This window comes from Pseudophryne corroboree, chromosome 6 (genome assembly GCF_028390025.1).
Source record: "Pseudophryne corroboree isolate aPseCor3 chromosome 6, aPseCor3.hap2, whole genome shotgun sequence".
NCBI classification, from domain to species: Eukaryota; Metazoa; Chordata; class Amphibia; order Anura; family Myobatrachidae; genus Pseudophryne; species Pseudophryne corroboree.
The window spans coordinates 577,352,238-577,367,857 of NC_086449.1; the positions used below are offsets into that span (position 1 = coordinate 577,352,238).

The 15,620-nt window shown below is 48.1% G+C and overlaps 1 protein-coding gene, 1 non-coding gene and 1 pseudogene across 2 annotated transcripts in view; all 3 read left to right on the plus strand.

Moving 5' to 3' along the window:
- The window catches only part of NHP2 (NHP2 ribonucleoprotein), a 68,204-nt gene that overhangs the window by 39,341 nt on the left and 13,243 nt on the right, over positions 1 to 15,620 (plus strand). The window lies entirely within an intron of this gene.
- LOC134938780 (U5 spliceosomal RNA) lies at positions 7,751 to 7,836 on the plus strand (annotated as a pseudogene).
- Positions 9,628 to 9,742, plus strand: LOC134938687 (U5 spliceosomal RNA). Its single transcript, XR_010181196.1, has one exon. It is a non-coding gene; the product is annotated as a U5 spliceosomal RNA (small nuclear RNA).

The following is a 15,620-nucleotide window of genomic DNA, read 5'->3' on the forward strand; positions in this document are numbered from 1 at the left end:
ACGACCAGCTATAGCGACTGCCTGGATGTGCAGTGCTGGGGTAGTTTGGTCAGAGTCCCTGATTGAAAATATTGATACCCTGGACAGGGACAATATTTTACTGTCATTAGAACAAATAAAGGATGCATTTCTTTATATGCGTGATGCACAGAGGGATATCTGCACACTGGCATCACGGGTAAGTGCTATGTCCATTTCGGCCAGAAGAGCTTTATGGACGCGACAGTGGACAGGCGATGCGGATTCAAAACGGCATATGGAAGTTTTGCAGTATAAGGGGAGGAGTTATTTGGAGTCGGTCTATCAGATTTGGTGGCCACGGCTACAGCCGGGAAATCCACCTTTCTACCTCAAGTCACTCCCCAACAGAAAAAGGCACCGACCTTTCAACCGCAGCCCTTTCGTTCCTTTAAAAATAAGAGAGCAAAGGGCTATTCATATCTGCCACGAGGCAGAGGTCGAGGGAAGAGACAGCAACAGGCAGCTCCTTCCCAGGAACAGAAGCCCTCCCCGGCTTCTACAAAAGCCTCAGCATGACGCTGGGGCTTCTCAAGCGGACTCGGGGACGGTGGGGGGTCGTCTCAAAAATTACAGCGCGCAGTGGGCTCACTCGCAAGTAGATCCCTGGATCCTGCAGATAATATCTCAGGGGTACAGGTTGGAATTAGAGACAGATCCACCTCGCCGTTTCCTGAAGTCTGCTTTACCAACGTCCCCCTCCGAAAGGGAGACGGTTTTGGAAGCCATTCACAAGCTGTACTCTCAGCAGGTGATAGTCAAGGTACCTCTTCTACAACAAGGGAAGGGGTATTATTCCACTCTTTTTGTGGTACCGAAGCCGGATGGCTCGGTAAGGCCTATTCTAAATCTGAAGTCCTTGAACCTGTACATAAAGAAGTTCAAGATGGAGTCACTCAGAGCAGTGATAGCGAACCTGGAAGAGGGGGACTTTATGGTATCCTTGGACATCAAGGATGCGTATCTCCACGTTCCAATTTACCCCTCACACCAGGGGTACCTCAGGTTCGTTGTACAAAACTGTCACTATCAGTTTCAGACGCTGCCGTTCGGATTGTCCACGGCACCTCGGGTCTTTACAAAGGTAATGGCCGAGATGATGATTCTTCTTCGAAGAAAAGGCATATTAATTATCCCATACTTGGACGATCTCCTAATAAGGGCAAGGTCCAGAGAACAGCTAGAGATGGGATTAGCACTGTCTCAAGAAGTGCTAAAACAGCACGGGTGGATTCTGAATATTCCAAAATCCCAGTTAATGCCGACAACTCGTCTGCTGTTCCTAGGGATGATTCTGGACACGGTTCAGAAAAAGGTTTTTCTCCCGGAGGAAAAAGCCAAGGAGTTATCCGAGCTTGTCAGGAACCTCCTAAAACCAGGAAAGGTGTCTGTACATCAATGCACAAGAGTCCTGGGAAAAATGGTGGCTTCTTACGAAGCAATTCCATTCGGCAGATTCCACGCAAGAATTTTCCAAAGGGATCTGTTGGACAAATGGTCAGGGTCGCATCTTCAGATGCACCTACGGATAACCCTGTCTCCAAGGACAAGGGTGTCTCTTCTGTGGTGGTTGCAGAGTCCTCATCTATTGGAGGGCCGCAGATTCGGCATACAGGATTGGATCCTGGTGACCACGGACGCCAGCCTGAGAGGCTGGGGAGCAGTCACACAAGGAAGAAACTTCCAGGGAGTATGGACGAGCCTGGAAACGTCTCTTCACATAAACATTCTGGAACTAAGAGCAATATACAATGCTCTAAGCCAGGCAGAACCTCTGCTTCAAGGAAAACCGGTGTTGATCCAGTCGGACAACATCACGGCAGTCGCCCATGTGAACAGACAGGGCGGCACAAGAAGCAGGAGTGCAATGGCAGAAGCTGCAAGGATTCTTCGCTGGGCAGAGAATCATGTGATAGCACTGTCAGCAGTGTTCATCCCGGGAGTGGACAACTGGGAAGCAGACTTCCTCAGCAGACACGATCTTCACCCGGGAGAGTGGGGACTTCATCCAGAAGTCTTCCACATGCTGGTAACCCGTTGGGAAAGACCAATGGTGGACATGATGGCGTCTCGCCTCAACAAAAAACTGGACAGGTATTGCGCCAGGTCAAGAGATCCGCAGGCAATAGCTGTGGACGCGCTGGTAACGCCTTGGGTGTACCAGTCGGTGTATGTGTTTCCTCCTCTGCCTCTCATACCAAAAGTATTGAGAATTATACGGCAAAGAGGCGTAAGAACGATACTAGTGGTTCCGGATTGGCCAAGAAGGACTTGGTACCCGGAACTTCAAGAGATGATCACGGAAGATCCGTGGCCTCTACCTCTAAGGAGGGACTTGCTTCAGCAGGGTCCCTGTCTGTTTCAAGACTTACCGCGGCTGCGTTTGACGGCATGGCGGTTGAACGCCGGATCCTAAAGGAAAAAGGCATGCCGGAAGAAGTCATTCCTACTTTGATTAAAGCAAGGAAGGAAGTAACCATGCAACATTATCACCGAATTTGGCGAAAATATGTTGCGTGGTGCGAAGATCGGAGTGCTCCGACGGAGGAATTTCAACTGGGTCGATTCCTACATTTCCTGCAATCAGGATTGTCTATTGGTCTCAAATTGGGATCTATTAAGGTTCAAATTTCGGCCCTGTCGATTTTCTTTCAAAAAGAATTGGCTTCAGTCCCTGAAGTCCAGACCTTTGTTAAGGGAGTGCTGCATATACAGCCTCCTGTGGTGCCTCCAGTGGCACCGTGGGATCTCAATGTGGTTTTGGACTTTCTAAAATCTCATTGGTTTGAACCACTAAAAAAGGTGGATTTGAAATATCTCACATGGAAAGTGACCATGCTTCTAGCCCTGGCTTCGGCCAGGAGAGTGTCAGAACTGGCAGCTTTATCTTACAAAAGCCCATATCTGATTTTCCATTCGGACAGGGCAGAACTGCGGACTCGTCCGCATTTTCTCCCTAAGGTGGTGTCAGCATTTCATCTGAACCAGCCTATTGTAGTGCCTGCGGCTACAAGTGACTTGGAGGACTCCAAGTTACTGGACGTTGTCAGAGCATTAAAAATATATATTGCAAGGACAGCTGGAGTCAGAAAATCTGACTCGTTGTTTATATTGTATGCACCCAACAAGATGGGTGCTCCTGCGTCTAAGCAGACGATTGCTCGTTGGATCTGTAGCACAATCCAACTTGCACATTCTGTGGCAGGCCTGCCACAGCCTAAATCTGTAAAGGCCCACTCCACAAGGAAGGTGGGCTCATCTTGGGCGGCTGCCCGAGGGGTCTCGGCATTACAACTCTGCCGAGCAGCTACGTGGTCAGGGGAGAACACGTTTGTAAAATTTTACAAATTTGATACTCTGGCTAAGGAGGACCTGGAGTTCTCTCATTCGGTGCTGCAGAGTCATCCGCACTCTCCCGCCCGTTTGGGAGCTTTGGTATAATCCCCATGGTCCTTTCAGGAACCCCAGCATCCACTAGGACGATAGAGAAAATAAGATTTTACTTACCGATAAATCTATTTCTCGGAGTCCGTAGTGGATGCTGGGCGCCCATCCCAAGTGCGGATTATCTGCAATAATTGTACATAGTTATTGTTAACTAATTCGGGTTATTGTTGAAGGAAGCCATCTTTCAGAGGCTCCGCTGTTATCATACTGTTAACTGGGTTTAGATCACAAGTTGTACGGTGTGATTGGTGTGGCTGGTATGAGTCTTACCCGGGATTCAAAATCCTCCCTTATTGTGTACGCTCGTCCGGGCACAGTACCTAACTGGAGTCTGGAGGAGGGTCATGGGGGGAGGAGCCAGTGCACACCACCTGATCTGGAAAAGCTTTACTTTTTGTGCCCTGTCTCCTGCGGAGCCGCTATTCCCCATGGTCCTTTCAGGAACCCCAGCATCCACTACGGACTCCGAGAAATAGATTTATCGGTAAGTAAAATCTTATTTTTTCTTTTTATTTGATTTTATTTTTTCTATTTTACATCCCTTTCCCCCTTCCAAAAGGCAGGGTCAGGGATAGTACAGCTGCTGATAGCAGCAGGGGCGTGTCGGGCCTCTCTGAAAGAGCTCCCTCACAGCCACACACACAGCCTCCTGCACAGGCTGGCCGGCGCTTGTTCAGAAGCCCCGTCGGAGCCTCCTCACAAGCTGCAGGATAAAGGTATGTGAACGGGGCGGTCAGCTCCCGCTGCCGCCCCGAGGTGTGGGGACATTGTTTGCGCTTAGCGCCGCTGCTCGCTCCACTTAGCCGCCCGTCCCGCCGCTGCTCTCCCCACTCAGCCTCCCTCCCCACATGGCGACGGCCACAGCAGTTCTTCCGCACACAGGCCGCCGCTGATCTGCCGCTCAGAGGGTGCCGGCGCCGCAGCTCTCTCGCTCACGGAGCCGGCCGCCGCTACTGCTCCGGGTCCCACCGCTGGTTGACGCGCTGCTCACCCGGGCTCAGACACAGCGCTCGGCGATACCCGCTGGGGCCCCACACGCTGCGCTGCCGCTGCTCTGATTCGGAAAGAGCAGGCAGCCATTACACAAGGGTGAGGCAGGGGGGGCAATAAATAAATAAATAAGGGGGCAATAAGCGGCATAACAAATACTGCAGCACCAGATGCTAGGCTGCAGGGATATTTGCAGGGTTATAATCGGTGAAAGTTTGTAACCAGCACTAGGATTATATGTGTAAGCATGCATGACAGCCATGTTTAACCATGCTTCCTGTGTCTTCCTGCTGTGATTCCAGAACGTTCCAGTACTACATCTCTACTCCACCGGAGGCGCAGGGGTGTTAATGGGAATTTGGGATCACATTTCATAGTACTGGCCACGTGTACTGCACTTGGCCAGATATATATACAGAGACACCTTACTGCTATTTTACTGAGTCGTGCAAGTGTCTGTTTTTTGTGTATTGTATTGTCTGTCGCCATAATGAGTAAGGCACCAGCAAAAACTAAAAAGCATTATTGCAAAGTCTGTAACAGTGTGTTACCGGATGGATCTACCACATGTACAGTATGTTTTGTGAATTCGGTTCAGAATACCATTTCTGCTCCTGTTTTACAACCAATTTCCTCACCGGACCCTCCGTGGGGTATGTTAGTAAATGTACTGGATAGGTTACAATCAGAATTGACCGCCGCTCGTCAGGAGCGGGAAACGGTAAGATCTGAGTCTAGGGTGAGACCGCCAGAACTACCGGAGGCGTCTCAGCCTTGCGTAAGGTCCAAATCCATTTTGGGTAAACGGGATAAATTTCATATGTCTTATGATTTTCCAGTGTCTGCTATGTTGCATTCTGACGATTCCATGCCAGACCTCACGGAACAAGATGAGGGTGAGGAGGGCGAAGTGGAGTCAGATGGCGAGGATTTTAACAGTTCCGGCATTGATGATCTCATCAGAGCGGTACGTCAGTCTCTGAAGTTTACTGAAACTGAGGAGCCTCTCACAAATGATCAGGTCGTATTTACTAAACGACAAAAAACTCCAATAAGTTTTCCTGTGTCGGAATCTCTTAATCAGATGTTAGTAGAAACACGACAGAATCTAGATAAACCGTTTTCTATACCTCGCAGATTTAAGTCTAGTTACCCGTTTCCAGACTCTGTAACATGTACATGGGAGAATCCACCAATAGTTGATTCTTCAGTGTCAAAGCTTACCAAGAAATTAACCATACCAGTGCCAGCAGCTACTACGCTCAAAGACCCTTCAGATCGCAAGATAGAAACTATGCTAAAATCCATGTATGTAGCAGCAGGTGTGATGCTGAGACCTGGATTGGTTGGCATTTGGGTCACTAAGGCGCTCATAATATGGCTTACAGAACTGAAATCTCTTTTACATGACGAAAACCTGATACTTCGTGTAAATCAAATGATTGAGGCTGTCGAGTATCTCTGTACAGCGTCTACTGACGTCTGTCAGCTCACTTCTCGTATTTCATCGTCGCTAGTTACGGCACGAAGAGCACTCTGGCTGCAAGCTTATCATGCGGAGGCAGAGGTCAAACGAGGTATAGAAGCGTTGCCTTACGATGGCAAGAAGTTGTTTGGTCCTGAATTGGACGCATGGATTGCTGAGGCTACGGGAGGTAAGTCTGTTTCTTTATCATCCACTAGGGGTCACTGGAGTACTCTTGGGATATGGACGGGCGGAGCCGAACAAAGGCACTGAATATTCAAATTTAGGACCCTCCCACCCCTCCATATCCCCGAGTACCTCAGTGTACTGTCTCAGTGTTTTTTCGGTGCTCACAGCACGAACATCGGCTTGTGGTATAGCCACACTTGGATTTTTATTTTTAATTTTTATTTTTAATTTTTATTTTTACACTTAGCACATCCCTTCCCAGTTTCTGGAAAAACATGGGTCCGGGATAGTGCCGCTGCACGGGCAGCGCATGGCGTGTCGGTCCTCACAAAGAGCACCCTCACAGCCACAGACAGCATGGCGTGTCGGTCCTCACGAAGAGCACCCTCACAGCCACAGACAGCCCACTGCTTCTACAAAGAGCAGCCAGGAAAAGCTGGACGGGCTTGCACAAAGAAGCCGTCGCAGCCATAGATTACTGGAAGCTGACTGGAGCTGGACGGAGCTTACACATAAAAAGCCCCGCCACAGCCAAGACTACAGAGCTGAGGCAGTCGTCAGCCATGATCAGAAAGGTAGGCTGGGGGAAACGGGGCGGTCAGCGCAGGCTGCCGCCCCGCTATGTAGGGGTTAATGCCTCCTGCGCATACGGAGCTCCGTCCGGCTGCACAGCAGGGGGAGCTCATACGCACTATGCCCAGCCGCTATGGAAGTCAGTCTGACACTGGACGGAGCTTACAGAAAGCCCCGTCACAGCCAGGATGAAAGCCCCGTCACAAGCTGGACGGAGCGTACAGGAGGTGCGGCACATGTCCTAATGGTGGGGTGTCAGGGCGGTCAGCTCACGCTGCCGCCCTGCTGTGTGGGGGTTTGCCGCCGCTGAAGCCGCCGCTGATATGCCCCGCTTAACTACGCTGGAAGCTCAGAGCGGCCGCACGTCACTCAGAGACGCCGGCCGCTCTCCCAGCGCTGATTACCCGGCACCGAGGTAGGACAGGCGCCGCCCGAGCCACAGTAAGTACCCGCTTTCTAACATGCACAGAGCGGCCGCACGTCACTCACAGACGCCGGCCGCTCTTCCAGCGCTGACACCGCACGCTGATGATACATGGCGCCGCCCGCTCTTCCGGACGGCTCCCCGGCGCTATACACAGCGCTCCCCTGCTCTCCCTGCACCCGTTCCCGCTGCAGGTAACATAGGGGAGACTACCGGGGGTAAGGGGGAGTAAATACCCATAGCAACAGCACCAAGGCTGCATGGGTTAATAAGACATAGTTTTCACAGAGCATGTCCTAAAATATGTTTCTAATTGTATGGATGGCATGCTTCCTGTTTCTGTAGGCTGCCATTTGATGTCATAAGTGTTCTATTAACTGGAATGTGATTATCACACTTTAATAGGCTATTAAGCCTATATTACCTGTATAATAGGCTATTATGTCTATATATATTAACACTGCAGCAGGTCCTGTGCTTTTCAGTGTATGCATGGCATGGGGGCCATTTTTAATCATTACAGTTTCTTCCAGTTTATAATTCTAGAACATTCCTGCCCTACATCTCTAAGCCACCAGAGGCAAAGGGGGTGTTAGTGGGAATGTAGTTCGGATTGCACATGTGAACTGCTTTTCACATAAAGAATACTCTGGTTTCTCTTCAGATCTAATAAATCTTTCGCCTGTTGCTAAAGATGTCCGTAGAGAGAAATAACCATGGGTTTCATAGCCTGGCTACGGCTGGCCTTAATATGCTTTTCAGCAACAAAAATATATATATGACACAAAAGAACTTCAACAAGTAGTGCAAGTGTCTGTCTGTTGCCTATTGTGGTGTCAGTCTGCATAGCTAGTAAGGCTCTAGCGCAGACTAAAAATAATTTTTAACGGTCCTATGTTAAGCATTGGCAATTCAAATTAAAACAGCGGTAACATCGGAGTCTCGGAAGTACTCCGCCTGCTATAACTAAAGATAGTCTTTTCAAAGGGCCAAGTTCCTTTGGGTACCAGGGTTAATGCAGAAACTTCGAGTGAGAAGGGTGCATTACACCAGCACTTATATAGTGCGGGGGTTTTGGGCAACATACATTGCTAAAAACCAGTGAGTCAAGGCCTCCATTTGTTTTTTAGAAAATATTAGTGGACTTTGACCACTATTTAATCGTTTCAAAATAACGCGATCCGCCATTGGCAAATGCGTCTGTGTTAAACATTTTAAAGACCCAGGATACATTTGGGTCATTAGTCTCTAGGTATGGAAACTATGAGATCACTGTTAAAAGAAGCTGCAGAGTATATCTGTAAAGCCTCTACTAACGCCTGTTTTTCATCGTAGCTAGTTCAGCACGACTAGGACAGAGCTTGGTTGGTCCTAAATTTGATATTCAGCCATTACCGCATCCAGTATCAAAACGGAATACTGGTACCGGCGTTTAATCCCTTTAGACTTCCGTTTTTCAAAGGCGGGTGTACAAAACAGTCACGCCTTGTAACGTCAGGACGCTACAGTCAGCAAGCCAGTGGTTTGATGACCTCTTTTCCAATTGTGGAAGCGCGTCTTTACATGTTACTTTGAGGGGTTTCCAGACTTCAATTCATGGATGTCTCAGCTATTTACAGATTAAAGGACAATACTGGCTCTGTCGACCGGTTTGGCAGGTTGCCATTTAGTCTCTGCTGGGTTTCAGCTGTCTTTATAATCCAAGCAGTAGTATACCAACAGAGTCAGGGTTACATATTCCCTCTGTTTGAGCAAAACCAGACGGCTGTGTCGCAATCTCAATCAGCAGGTCACTTACTGCAGTGGGAAAATGAATTTTCTGCGGTTAGTATTTGTTTATTGGAGCACAAAGTGGCATAATGGCACTTGATCTTCACAATGCGTATTTACCCATTCCGGTTTGATCTTCACGGGTTCTAGCGTTTGCAAATCGCCACAACCATTATCCATTTCGGGTCTACCGTTGCTTATCGCCTCGGGTATTTACCAAAGTTATGTTGGGGATGATAGCTCATCTCACATAAGAACTCTGTCTCAACAGAGTTTCTCTACCTTAGATGATCTGCTCATAAGAACTCTGTCTCAACAAAGTTCCTCTAACTTGCGCTACTAAGGTATACTGCGGTAGCAGATCAAGTTCGAAAACAATCGCATCTAATTCCGTCTAAACGATGTCAATTCCTAGGTAAGATTATAAATCAAAGACTTTTACCTACTACACCAGCAATAACAAATGTACGTCTAGTAATTAGTGCAAAACACGCACACTAGCGGTACATTGGTGTATTCACCTATTAAGAATAAAGATGTGTTTTCAATTTAGTTCGCCACCCTTCACTCGCGTTTCCCACAGAGGGAAAAGGGTGCATATACTCTGGACGACAGTCGCAGAGGGTCAGGATTTGTAGTTAAAATCAGCAACAAAGGTTCTAAAACACGACAGATTGCTGTCGATAAAGGTCCTAGAACTCTGTGCATTTTACAATGCAATACATGATTCGCTTTCAGTCTGACCAGGTATATACTCTGGTTTCTCTTCAGAACGAATAAATCTTTTGCCTTTTACTAAAGATTTCTGTGGAGAGGAACAACCATGAGTTTCAGGTAAATGTTTGATGCCTGTCTCACGCTGGCCTTAAGCAGTCAAACAAGGCAACGGCAGTTGCATACACAACAACCAGTGAGAACCAAGAAGCCGCATGGTAATGCGGCATGTGACTCAAATCCTCAATGGCTTAGAACACCATTATGTGAAAATGTCACATTACGTGAGTGGACATCTGTTAGACAGAGGATCTCACCCGTCAGGATTTGGATCCTGAAAACTGGACATTAAATCCAGAGGTGTTTCATATGTGAGTCCACAGAAGGGGGTTACCCTCAAGTATACATGATGGCATCTCGCCACAATTACAAAAGCTCAGTATGTGTACAAAACAGATCACAAGGGCAGTGGCGGTGGAGTCGCTCACATTCATGTGGTCATTCAGCATCGTGTATCTGGCTCCACCAGTTTCCGCTGCTCTCTCCGTTGTCAAAACGGCTCATAAGACAGTTTGTCACAGTCATACTGGTGGTAGCTCATGGGTTTCGGAGAAGTTTGCTTCTCGAATTTTCAAGGAATACTTGCACACGATCTTGGCCCGCTCATAATACGTCCAACCTGTTACATCAGGGAACGTTAGTTTACCCATAGTTACCTATGTACCTATTATCTATGTACCGCAGCTGCGGTTGACGAGGTGAGGGTGCAAACGCCCTCTTAAGAAATTGAGCATTACAGTATCGGTTATACTAACCATGTTACGAAATAGTAAGCCGTTTAAGGCAGCTCATTTTTACAAAATTTCGTGTGCTTACATAGGTGGTAAACCTCGGAAGTTTCCAACATCATCCTTCAAGTAACCCGTATTCTGTTAAACGGGGTGGGATGGAAAACTGCGTTGATCTGCACGAAGAGTGCAGGTATCTGTGTGATAAACTTATTGTCAAAGACGTTTGCCTCTATTGGCGTCTGTACACATCTTTCTACAAGGTGTCATCAAAGTTCACACTCTATTTATCCCACCTACAGCGCCAGGCGACTTGAAGTTGGGTTCAGATTTCTTACAGTTTTCATATTTTGAACCCTTTCAACAAATGGGAATTAAGTTTCTCACTTTGGAAAACAATTTTCTTATAGCCTTGGCTTCGGCAAGGGTTTTGTTTTCATATTTGGGTGCCTTGTATTCCAAGCCACCGTATTTGAGTTTTCTCATGACAAAGCAGATCTTCGGACGAATCACGCTTTCGTATTCTTCACATCAATATACCAATAGGGGTTTCCTGTGTGGACAGCACATTCTAGAATTCTGAATGTGGTACACGCATTACGCGTTTATATATGTCCCGAACGTCAACAGTACGTGATATGAATACGTTGTTTGTTCTCTATGATACTGCCAACTGGGGTTAGCCAGTTTCTTAGCAGACATTATCCAGTTGGGTAATAATAATGACTACAAGTCAGGTTTACTTTAAGGCTAAGTTACAATCGCCTGCGTCAGTAATAGCTCATCCCACAGGTCTGTGGGAATGTCAGACCCAGTGGGTCGTGGAGTGTCTAAAACGCGGCTATATAGCCTTCATGTGCACCATGTTTGTGCACGTTTACACGTTATAAATGGTGGCGCCATCAGCATCTAGCTTTGGGCTGCCTACTGTTACAAGTATCAAACAGCTCTCCCGCCCACGAGGGAAGCTTTGGTACGTCCCAAGAGTACTCCAGTGACCCCTAGTGGATGATAAAGAAAATAGGATTTTGGTACTTACCAGGTAAATCCTTTTCTTTGAATCCATAGGGGGCACTGGACGCCCACCCAGAGCAGTTTTACCTGGGTTGTTTTAAGCTCAAGGGAGCTTAGGGTAACAAGTTTTACTTGATTGATATTAAGCTCAGAGGAGCTTATGGTAACACATTTTCACCGATTGGTTCAAATTATAAAGTTCTATCGGTTATGGTGTCAACTGTTTAGTTGACAGTAAGGTTATGGGTCAACATTGTTGTTGTCCGTTATGTTATAGGTATTCTCCATTGTCAACCTCTCTATATCGTTCCTGTTCGCTCAGTAAAAAACACTGAGACAGTACACTGAGGTACTCGGGGATATGGAGGGGTGGGAGGGTCCTAAATTTGAATATTCAGTGCCTTTGTTCGGCTCCGCCCGTCCATATCCCAAGAGTACTCCAGTGCCCCCTATGGATTCAAAGAAAAGGATTTACCTGGTAAGTACCAAAATCCTATTTTTCTTACCATTGCCTCCACCGGTATCAAGAAGAAGGTACGCTGGACCTTCGTTCAAATCCTTTAGACCTCGGCCCTTTCGAGGACGTGGCAGGGGAACAGCCACGCCTGCTAGACGTGGTCGCGGACGTGGTTTCCAACAAACCAACACAAGTCGCCAAGACGCTAAGGTTACCGACAAGCCAGTGGCATGACGGGCTACCAGCCCATCTCGGTTCTCCGATTGTGGGAGCACGTCTTCAGACGTTCCATTTGGCGTGGTTCCACACATCCGCGGATGGGTGGATCCGCAATTTAGTGTTAAAAGGTTACAAAATAGAGTTCGACTGTCTTCCGCCTCTGCGGTTTTTCAAGACAGGATTGCCTCTGTCGGACGACAAGAGGACGGTTCTGCAAATTGCCATCCAGTCCCTACTGGATTCAGCAGTTTTGATTCCGGTCCCTGTACACCAACAGGGTCAGGGTTATTATTCAAGTCTGTTTGTAGTACCAAAGCCGGATGGCTCAGTCAGACCAATATTGAACTTAAAGGGTCTCAATCAGTACGTAACTTACTACAGATTCAAAATGGAGTCTCTGCGTTCGGTGATTGCGGGGTTAGAGCCAAAGGAATTTATGATTGCGCTAGATCTCAAGGATGCGTACTTACACATTCCAATTTGGCAGCCTCATCAGAAATTCTTACGGTTTGCAATACGCCAGAACCATTACCAGTTTCAGGCTCTACCGTTTGGCCTGTCATCAGCGCCTCGGGTATTCACCAAAGTGATGTCTGTGATGATAGCTCATCTCAGATCCCTGGGAGTGACAATAGTTCCGTATTTAGACGATCTGCTCATCAAAGCTCCGTCTCAACAGATACTTCTCCAACATGCGCTGCTAACATACGATGTACTGGTTCACCACGGGTGGATTGTCAACTTCAAGAAATCACATCTAATTCCGTCTCAACGCCTTCAATTCCTAGGTATGATTCTAGATACGGTCAATCAAAGAATTTACCTACCACAGCAGAAAGTACAAATTCTACGCCATCTAGTACAATTAGTGCTCAAACCACGCACAGTGTCGGTACACTTGTGCATTCGCCTCTTAGGCACAATGGTGGCAGCTTTCGAGGCGCTTCAATTCGGAAGATTTCACTCTCGTCCATTTCAACTGAATGTGCTCGCCCAGTGGTCAGGCTCGCATCTGCAGATTCACCACAGGGTGAGGTTGTCGCCAAGGGCAAGAGTATCTCTGCTCTGGTGGCTCAAGGAACACAATTTAACCGCAGGAAGACGGTTCGGGGGTTGGAATTGGATAATTCTAACTACGGACGCCAGTCTCAGAGGTTGGGGAGCGGTAATTCAAAATTGTCAGCTCCAGGGTCTCTGGGCGGATCACGAGAAATTGCTGTCTATAAATGTCCTAGAACTCCGCGCAATTTACAATGCGCTACGACAAGCAGTGCATATGCTTCGCTCTCAGCCTGTCCAAGTGCAGTCGGACAATGCGACGGCGGTCGCATACATCAACAAACAAGGATTAACGAGAAGCCGCATGGCAATGCGGGAAGTAGCTCGTATCCTCAATTGGGCGGAATGCCACCAGGTGATATTGTCGGCAGTGTTCATTCCGGGAGTGGACAACTGGGAAGCGGATTATCTCAGTCGTCGGGATTTTCATCCAGGCGAATGGGTATTAAATCCAGAAGTGTTTCACATGTTGGTTCAGAAATGGGGTTATCCTCAGGTGGACCTGATGGCGTTTCGACACAATCACCAAACGTTCCAGTATGTGTCCAGAACAAGAGATCCAAAGGCAGTGGCGGTGGATGCTCTCACTGTCGCGTGGCCGTACAGTCTTGTGTATCTGTTTCCACCATTTCCGTTGCTCCCTCTGGTGCTAAAACGAATCAAAAGGGAGTCGGTCACAGTCATACTAGTGGCGCCTCATTGGCCTCGGAGAGCTTGGTTCTCGGATCTCCGAGGATTACTCGCAGACGATCCTTGGCCGCTCCCGCTACGTCCAGACCTGTTACAACAGGGTCCGTTCCTTTACCCCGATTTAGCGCGGCTGCGTTTGACGGGGTGACTGTTGAGACCGCCATCTTAAGAAGAGAGGGCATTCCAGATTCAGTTATACCAACCATGTTACGAGCTAGGAAGCCGGTTACGGCAGCTCATTATTACAGAATATGGCGTGCCTATATAGGTTGGTGTGAAGCTCGGAAATTTCCGACATCATCTTTCAAGTTATGCCGCCTTTTGTTGTTTCTACAAACAGGGTTAGATGGAGGACTGCGTTTATCTACACTAAAGGTGCAGGTATCTGCTTTGTCAATTTATTTTCAAAGACGATTGGCTCTATTGCCGTCTATACGCACTTTTCTCCAAGGTGTACTCAGAGTACAGCCTCCATTCATTCCACCTACAGCGCCATGGGACTTGAATCTGGTTTTAGAGTTCTTACAGTCTTCATATTTTGAACCCTTACAGCAAGTGGATATAAAGTTTCTCACTTGGAAAACAATTTTTCTCTAACGTCCTAAGTGGATGCTGGGGACTCCGTCAGGACCATGGGGAATAGCGGCTCCACAGGAGACAGGGCACAAAAAGTAAAAGCTTTTGGACCTAGGTGGTGTGCACTGGCTCCTCCCCCTATGACCCTCCTCCAAACCTCAGTTAGATCTTTGTGCCCGGCCGAGAAGGGTGCAATCTAGGTGGCTCTCCTGAGCTGCTTAGAAGTAAAAGTATACTTAGGTTTTTTTATTTTCAGTGAGTCCTGCTGGCAACAGGCTCACTGCAGCGTGGGACTAAGGGGAGAAGAAGCGAACTCACCTGCGTGCAGAGTGGATTGGGCTTCTTGGCTACTGGACATTAGCTCCAGAGGGACGATCACAGGCCCAGCCATGGATGGGTCCCGGAGCCGCGCCGCCGGCCCCCTTACAGATGCTGAAGCAAGAAGAGGTCCATAAATCGGCGGCAGAAGACTTTCCTGTCTTCATAAGGTAGCGCACAGCACTGCAGCTGTGCGCCATTGCTCTCAGCACACTTCACACTTCGGTCACTGAGGGTGCAGGGCGCTGGGGGGGGGCGCCCTGGGAAGCAATGAATTTACCTTATTTGGCAAAAAATACATCACATATAGCTCCTGGGCTATATGGATGTATTTAACCCCTGCCAGTTTTCCAGAAAAAAGCGGGAGAAGAGCCCGCCGTGAAGGGGGCGGGGCCTATCTCCTCAGCACACAGCGCCATTTTTCCCACACAGCTCTGCTGGTAGGAAGGCTCCCAGAATCTCCCCTGCATCCTGCACTACAGAAACAGGGTAAAAAAGAGAGGGGGGCACTTATTTGGCAAAATAACAGATATAAGCAGCTATAAGGGATAGACACTTATTGTAAGGTTGTCCCTATACATATATAGCGCTCTGGTGTGTGCTGGCAAACTCTCCCTCTGTCTCCCCAAGGGGCTAAGTGGGGTCCTGTCCTCTATCAGAGCATTCCCTGTGTGTGTGCTGGGTGTCGGTACGTGTGTGTCGACATGTATGAGGAGGAAAATGATGTGGAGGCGGAGCAATTGCCTATAATGGTGATGTCACCCCCTAGGGAGTCGACACCTGAATGGATGGCCGTAATTAAGGAATTACGTGACAGTGTCGGCACGTTACAGAAAACTGTTGACGACATGAGACAGCCGGCAGCTCAGTTAGTGCCTGTCCAGGCGTCTCAAACACCGTCGGGGGCTA